The following is a 7,694-nucleotide window of genomic DNA, read 5'->3' as shown; positions in this document are numbered from 1 at the left end:
TGGTCTACATTACTTGACTGGAGAACTGCATTGCAAAATTCAGATTACAGCAGATTTGGAAGTTTAACTTGGTGTTGTCCAGAAAGTACAAATTTGGTAGGCTGTCCTGCAATTTGAACTGACTCCATTTCCCACCACCACTCCTGAGCAACCCCACCGAGAACTCCAGCAACAGTCAAGAAAGAGCAACAGTTTGATTTCATATCAACTTGGGGGTGTTCCTGCATATTCCTTTTTATATTTGATAGATCAGGGATGTCAACTGATAGCAAAGGCAGGGAAAGAAATATTTTCTTATGCAAGATTCTTGCACTTTGTTTGAACAATGAATTTGGATGCCTGGTGAAGGCCTATATTTATATGTGCCAAAGGGATTTGTTGATCAATAAAATTACATCAAGCATCAAGTATTCTTCCTTTCTTCGGGTGCTGGCCATTCCTTGCTATTATCTCCCCATCATCCTATGGGCATAGCTGGACTTAATCTCCCATCATTCCTGGCTGCTAGCCCTTCTGGCTTGTGGGGCGGAAGGGAGCTGGGGGTCCCCATCAACATCTGGAAGGCACCACCCTGGCTACCACTTACCCTAGCCCGTTAACTCTAAGGAGAGTCTCCCTCTCCACCTTACCTGGTGCTCCTGGGAGCAGGAGGGAGAAGGCAGCCAAGAGACCAGGTGGAAGAGCTTCTGGGCTGCATGTCGGAGACTCCAGGGCAGAGCGGAGGTGGGGAGCTTCTCCGTGTTTCTAGGTCACTGGGGGGTTGTGACACCTTCAGGGGTCTTTGGAAATCTTGCGGGGGGAGGGGAGGATGAGCACAGCCCACAGGCCTTCCCAACACAGAGTCTCCACCAGTTTCTGCAGAAGACAAGGAAGCAGAGAAATGTCCACAAAGGCAGAGAGTGAGAATGATAGTCTTGAAGTCTTTGTAGGGATGGGGACCAAAGTGAGAAGACGGGAGATCTGGGTGCAAGGCACAACTCACACCTGGGTCAAACACAGTCTTCAGAAACCTGGTGCTCTCCAAATGTTTGGGACTACAATTCCCATCGCCCCCAGCCTGCAAGACCATGTGAGGCCAAAGGTGAGAGGAGATTTTGCATTCATATGCTACTTGCCTGTAAAAAGATCCAGAGTAGTTTACAAAAGAGCGTGAGAATATCTGTGGGGCAGCCACACCCAGGGGTTTGGTCATGGATAAATCCACAGGCATAGCTATGACTTTATCCAGAATCTTGAGATGTCTCCCCTTCCCCTTTTTGCTCTATTTTGGGTGCAGACCATTTCTTGCTGTTCCCTCCCCATTTTACTTGAAGGGCAGCTAGTGTTGGGACTGTCAGATATTTGTGGACTGCATCTCTCATTACTCCTGGCCGGTGGCCCTTCTGGCTTGTGGGGCTAGGGGTGCTGGAGGTCCCCCTCAACATTGGGAAGTCCCCACATTGGCTCCCAGGAACAGGAAGAAGGGGACAACACAGAGATATTTCATATTTTATTTTGGGGAGGGGAGAGAAATATCAGTGCTTGCTGTGGGCTGTTAGTCTGGGCTGTGCCTGTAACATTTAGCAGGCAGTTGCTGGTCTTTTGCAATCTCCACAGAGATGGGCCCCAGGAGATGTCTTCAGCATCCTTTCCCAAGAGCCCAAAGTTCAAACCCAGCAGGCAAGGTGGGGAACCTGTGGTCACAGGGCTAAGTCCCATTTCCCCACCTGGTCTTGCTTCAAGTTAACGAACAAGCGTTGCTCCATCGGATGCCCACAGGCAGCAAAGTTGGGTGAAGCAACTGCCAGATGCAGCCCAGGGAAATTTGGAATTAGCCCAGATCAGAAGGCGATATTGGGGCACAGTGGGTGGGATTGGGGAGCAGCAATGCCACAGAGATCCCTTTCCATGCAAACAGATTCAGGGAACATTTCAAGTTCCTTTGAAATATTGTTACGCAGCACTCAACTCCCTGAGTGGTGAGAAAAGCCATGAGTTCCTGTGTTTGCCCAGAGTTCGGTTTCCTTGGAATGAAGGTCAGTGGAGGCTGTGCTGTCTTTAGGATATCTGGTGTTATTTACACATATAGACAGCCTGAGCATAAAATGCAGGGCTTCAATGCACCCCCCCAACCCCCCCCCCTTCTCAGTCACAGCTTAGGATTCATCACCTGAGGCCTTTTGTCATGCGTCTCATCAGCAAGAGTTCTGGAGAGGGGGCAGCACTAGGCAGCTAGGGGCTGGGGGTGGAGGAAAGGCCCACCCATTAGTCAGAAGGACCCCTTCACCCAGTTGCCGCTCTTGCAACCTGACTCGTTCTTTTGAGATGCTCATGAGGACACTCTAGTTGCCGGCCAGAGTCATTGCCTTATACAAAAACTTGTCTGACCAGTTCTGACCTCCTCTCTTAGATTCTAACCCTCCGTGGGTACAGGACCGCTGGAATGAGAAGGAACTGAAGGCACCCTCAATATGAATCACCTTTTGGTCAAATCCCCCAGGTGTCAACACCCCACGGGTTGCTGATGTGGAGCAGGATGCCAACTCACTTGCAAGCAAGAGGAGAGAGGCCATCAGGGTTGGATTTGGGGCAGAGATCCAGGGCTCCACTCCACAGAATGAGCAGGAGGCTCCCCAGATCCAGCAGAGCTGGCTGACCTCATGTTAAAGTCGAACACATTGCCTGCTAAGGAAGACGTCCTGTAAGAGCCAACAGTGTGACGCGGGAGCTAAAAAAGCCAATGCAATTCTGGGCTGCATCAATAGGAGTATAGCATCTAGATCAAGGGAAGTAATAGTGCCACTGTATTCTGCTCTGGTCAGACCTCACCTGGAGTACTGTGTCCAGTTCTGGGCACCACAGTTCAAGAAGGACACTGACAAACTGGAACGTGTCCAGAGGAGGGCAACCAAAATGGTCAAAGGCCTGGAAACGATGCCTTATGAGGAACGGCTAAGGGAGCTGGACATGTTTAGCCTGGAGAAGAGGAGGTTAAGGGGTGATATGATAGCCATGTTCAAATATATAAAAGGATGTCACATAGAGGAGGGAGAAAGGTTGTTTTCTGCTGCTCCAGAGAAGCGGACACGGAGCAATGGTTCCAAACTACAAGAAAGAAGATTCCACCTAAACATTAGGAAGAACTTCCTGACAGTAAGAGCTGTTTGACAGTGGAATTTGCTGCCAAGGAGTGTGGTGGAGTCTCCTTCTTTGGAGGTCTTTAAGCAGAGGCTTGACAACCATATGTCAGGAGTGCTCTGATGGTGTTTCCTGCTTGGCAGGGGGTTGGACTCGATGGCCCTTGTGGTCTCTTCCAATTCTATGATTCTATGATTCTATGATTCTATAATTCTAAGACCATAGAGGCACAAGATGCCAACTTCAGGCTGAGGATTCCTGGGGTGTTGGAATGGGAAGTGGGGAAACCTCCTAGCATCTCCACCTGCCCTCATGTCCCAACGGTCCTCACCGGCTTTTATTCCTCTGCTTGCTCCTTATCTGAAGCAAGGACTCCTTCTGAGTACAGCCTTTTATATGTTTTGTATCTATGGGTTTTTTCTAGCTCTGGGGTTAATGGCCCTAAACATTGCTGGCTGCCATTGTGCAGTCCCAAAGGACAACTCTTCAGGCTTGGCATGAAAGTGGGGGCACCACTCCCTTCACTTTTTTCCTCCCCCAAGAGCACATTTGGGTTGTACCTTTCTTATCTCTGATTCTATTCTGGGCTACTCATGCTGTGACTCCTCTGTTTATTACTTGTCTGGGAAGGTGAAAGGCAGAGATTGGATGGCTCAAAGGACCTGTCAGGAGGAGCTGAGAAGCAAGACATTGAGGGCAAAACTCCACGAGGAAGAAGCTCTGCAGAGACTTTCTAAATCAATGCAGGATGAATGTGGGTTGGTGTGAGAGGGGGTGGACTTCAAAATCACACCCTTCTCAGGTGTCTGTGGGTCAGGTGTCACCCACTTCCTTTTACGCAATGCCCTAAACAGATATTTATACTCCACTGTGTGCAATCCACTAGAAGGATTGGCTTGTAGAGAATATTGGAACTGAGCCCATGGTGATATGATGGGATGGAAGCAGGGAGGGAGGGGGAGGAGAGCATCACCTCAACCAAACCTGGTGACTTAGGTGTCACTCAGATGATGGGAAGAAAGAGCTCACCTGAGGGGTCTCACCTGTCCAGGGTTTAATGCATTTCAGGGGTTGGACTACATGACTCTTGGGGTAACTTCCAAAGCTGAAGCTCTAGAAGTCTATGATTCTGTGGTCTTTGGCTGGTCCTTGGCACACGAAGCTCAGGGCTTGCCACATCCATCTTGCAAACAACGGTTGGCATCCCACAAGGTTTCATCAGTCCTCCAGTCACCTATAAGTAGAGGGACCTCTCCTTCCCCTGGCAATTGCTCTTCCACTTGGCTTCTCGTACCTCCAGGATTCCCACCAACCTCCAACCATGAAGATCTTCTGCCTCCTCTCTGTTGCCGTCCTCTTCTTGATGCTGCTGGCTCCAGGTATGGCCTTCTTCTCACATGCTTTTTCTCTGAGCAGCTCCACAGCTCTCAGCTTTATTCCTTTTAAACCTAACTCTGAGCACCACTTGCTGTGACTCCCAAAGAGGTGGGATCTTGCTCCTCTGTCCTCATGGAGAGTTTCCCAAATGGGGCTTCTGGTTGGACACTGTGAGAAGAGGATGCTGCACTGGATGGGCCCCCTTTGGCAAGATCCACCAGCCAGTCTCTTCTTATTACCTCATTTATGTGATCCACGGAAGCTCTTGCTTTCAAATCTGTAATAATGCACTTCAGCACACTCAGCTTTGCGGTGGGTAAAAGAACGGGCCAGTTTCCTGGGCAAGGGGGCTTCTCTCTCCCAGTTTGCCAGTGGCTGCCCAGGGAAGCCAGTGACTCTGACACAGCCTTCCCAACCACCTTGGCTCAGACCCTGTCCTGGAGGTGCAAGGAGGCAACAGAAGGGCCATTGTGGAAGAAGTTGTAGAAGGTGTAGAAGGTGAGTCCTGCAAGAGAGAGCCTTCAAAGTCTTCTTTTTCCTCCTGCAGATTTCACCCGAGCCCAAGCTCAATGTCCCAATCGGAGATGTCTACAGCTCGGAGGGAGATGCGTAAGACGGTGCCCTAGGCCAATTGGTAGATGTACAGGAGGCCGAATGTGTTGCCGTAACGGTGAGTTAAATCAAATCTTAGCTGTTCCCCCAAAATTAGTCAATGGTGTCTCAGGACCCCAAATGTCCCTGGGAAACGCAGCAGCAGCAGTCTCAGGAGCTTGGAGCAGTTGGCTCTGGCTGGCTTCTGGAGCTGCTGGGAAGCCCCCATGTGATGGTTGTGCAGGGGCTCCAAGATGCAGCGTCCGGGCTGCCCCCACCTTCCCTGACCCCAGCAACTAAACTGTGAAGGGAGGCTTCATGCTGCCTATCGGAGCAGCCGCCCAACTCCTACTTGCATGCAAACAGGAGCGGGGCGGGGATCTCTCAGCTGTGCATGGAGGCTTCATGCTGCCTATCGGATCCTGACCCCTCCTGCTTGCAGGCAGGTAGGAATGGGATTGGGGCTGCTCCGATGGGAAGGGAGGCATTGCGCTGCCCAAGCCTTGCCACTGCCGCTGCTCTCAGCCCTCCTTAGTAGCCTCGGAGTCTGGTAGATAGAAGAAGACCACTTTTATTTTATGTTTTGAAGGCTACCAGTTGATGTACTATTTCTCTTTTTTCTTTGGTGGTGATGGAAATTTATTTTATTTTTCTGTATGGTGTTTTAATGTGAATGGTAACAATACAATTTAATAAAGGGGGGGAGAAGCCTCAGAGGGAGGGGAAACATTGCGGTTGAGGTCCAGGTGGTGGCCACTCCTCTGCCACCGCCATCGTTGCAGTATCAACGTCCCGAACGTGTAGTTATTAATTAATTGAAGTGTCCCCGGATTTATTGGAAAAAAATCTGGTAACCTTACCTTAGCCTGGGGGAAAATGCCTCCATTGGCCCGAAGAACAGCTCTTCGTGGCATGAGAGGGTGGGGGCTCAGTCGCTGACCCTCCTCAAATAGCAAAGGCAACCTGTGTGAAATGTCCCTGTGAAGGTGGTTATTGAATCACAGAATTGTAGAGTTGGAAGGGAAAGTGTTAAATGCACAACAACACACAAACACAAGGATCTGCTCAAATGTGTCCTCTCCTGGGGTTGTTGTTTGTAAAAAGAAGGAGGAAAAAGAACGACATTAGGAAAATTATGTCTGTTTGGCAGCCAGGCCCCACTCAAATTCCCCAAAGTGCATATATGAAATGCCCAGAGGTCTCTCCTACTATCATAGAATAGAAATGTAGCGTTGGGGGTCACCAAGGGGACATCTAGTCCAACCCTCTGCAAAACAGAACCTTTGAGCCTCTGAGCCAGTGTGGTGTAGTGGTTAAGAGCGGTGGACTTGTAATCTGGTGAACCGGGTTCGCTTCCCCGCTCCTCCACATGCAGCTGCTAGGTGACCTTGGGCCAGTCACACTTCTTTGAAGTCTCTCAGCCTCACTCACCTCACAGAGTGTTTGTTGTTGGGGAGGAAGGGAAAGGAGAATGTTATCTGCTTTGAGAATCCTTAGGATAGTGATAAAGCAGGATATCAAATCCAAACTCCTCCTCCTCCTCCTCCTCCTCCTCCTATTCTTATTCTTATTCTTATTCTTCGTGCAATTTGAACTCTGACAACAGCAGCTCTTCTGCCTCCCAGTTGGAGTCACTGGTTGCTATGTACTGAGTAGAATAGGATCCAAAAGGCAGCTGTCTGATTGCTCCTAGAACAATAGGATTCAGAATGCAGCAATCTGATTGGTCCCAGAACAATATGATCCAGAATGCAGCAGTCTGATTGGTCCACAGGAGCCACCCAATCCAACTCCAGCTGGAAGTGAATCCGCAACCTGATTGGCCTACAGGTGAATCCCTGAATTTGCCAATCATGTGGGGCACATTGTGTAAATAATGCAGACATTCTGGGGCAACTTCCATTCCTCCTCACCACTATGAGCTAAATAAAGAACATGAAATCCACTATTGACTCCGTATATTTCACTGGTCTGGGTTTTCAGAACCACCATATTAACAGTGTCTCCTCCTCTCACAGTGGGATAACTCTGCCGATCTCCGGTGCAAGACCTCTGGTGAAAGGAAGACCACCCTGCTCTCCTCTGATGTGCAGCTGCCTCGACTGCACCCCCCCCATCTCTGCTGGGGAAGAAACCGCTTTGCTTGATGCTGCTGAAGGCAGTGCTGCTGGGAAGGAGTCAAGACGGAGCCATCCTGTCTGCCTCTCTACTCAGGAGTAAGCCCCACTGTGGCCCGTGGGGCCTGACTCCTTAGTAAATGGGCTCAGGATTGGAGCTTGGATTTCGTTTGCCTGCAAAAATGCTTTAGCTTCTTCTTTTTAATAAATGCAAGCATTGGAAACCTTTGAGTTGGTTCATGTTGTGAAACGTGTGCTGGGTTGAGGGAATATTTTTGGTCAGGCTCTCGGACCCCCCCCCCTCTCTCTCTGCCAGTCAGTGGTGCCATCCAGGCTTTGTGGTTCTTTTCTAAACATGGCTATGCACAGGGACATTTCTCACATTGTAGGCCCCACCTCCCCCTGGGGTCTCCCTGCCCCTCCTCCTGCCCCTTTCTCTGTCTCTCTCCTCCAACTGACCTGCTTCCTTGGGCAGCTGCACAGAGAAGGATG

The 7,694-nt window shown here is 49.9% G+C and overlaps 1 long non-coding RNA gene across 1 annotated transcript; it reads left to right on the top strand.

Annotated features, from left to right (window-relative positions):
- The first annotated feature begins 4,171 nt into the window (after window positions 1–4,171).
- Window positions 4,172–7,426, top strand: LOC307212048. The gene is made up of 3 exons (XR_013836767.1): window positions 4,172–4,496; window positions 5,042–5,164; window positions 7,104–7,426. It is a non-coding gene; the product is annotated as an uncharacterized lncRNA (long non-coding RNA).
- The last annotated feature ends 268 nt before the right edge of the window (window positions 7,427–7,694 follow it).

This window comes from Podarcis cretensis (genome assembly GCF_951804945.1).
Source record: "Podarcis cretensis genome assembly, chromosome: 3".
Classification (NCBI taxonomy): Eukaryota; Metazoa; Chordata; class Lepidosauria; order Squamata; family Lacertidae; genus Podarcis; species Podarcis cretensis.
The sequence above is the reverse complement of the archived record's forward strand: the minus strand, read 5'-3'. Positions and strand labels throughout refer to the sequence as shown.